Below are 442 nucleotides of genomic sequence, written 5' to 3' on the forward strand. Positions count from 1 at the left end.
CCCCAATATCTCACCAAATTACATAGAATCATAGAATAGTTTGGGTTGGAAGGGATCTCTCAAGGTCATCTAGTCCAACCCCCCTGCCGCGGGCAGAGACATCTTCAACTAGATCAGGTTGCTCAGAGCCCCGTCCAACCTGACCTGGAATGTTTCCAGGGATGGGGCATCCACCACCTCTCTGGGCAACCAGGGCCAGTGCTTCACCACCCTCAGCGTAAAAAATTTCTTCCTTATATGTAGTCTAAACCTACCCCCCTTTAGTTTAAAGCCATTCCCCCTTGTCCTGTCGCAACAGGCCCCGCTAAAAAGTTTGCCGCCATCTTTTTTATAAGCCCCCTTTAAGTACTGACGGGCTGCAAGAAGGTCTCCCCGAAGCCTGCTCTTCTCCAGGCTGAACAACCCCAACTCTCCCAGCCTTTCTTCATAGCAGAGGTGTTCC

The sequence above is a fragment of the Pygoscelis adeliae genome, unplaced genomic scaffold, assembly GCF_000699105.1.
Source record: "Pygoscelis adeliae isolate BGI_AS28 unplaced genomic scaffold, ASM69910v1 Scaffold256, whole genome shotgun sequence".
NCBI lineage: Eukaryota > Metazoa > Chordata > Aves > Sphenisciformes > Spheniscidae > Pygoscelis > Pygoscelis adeliae.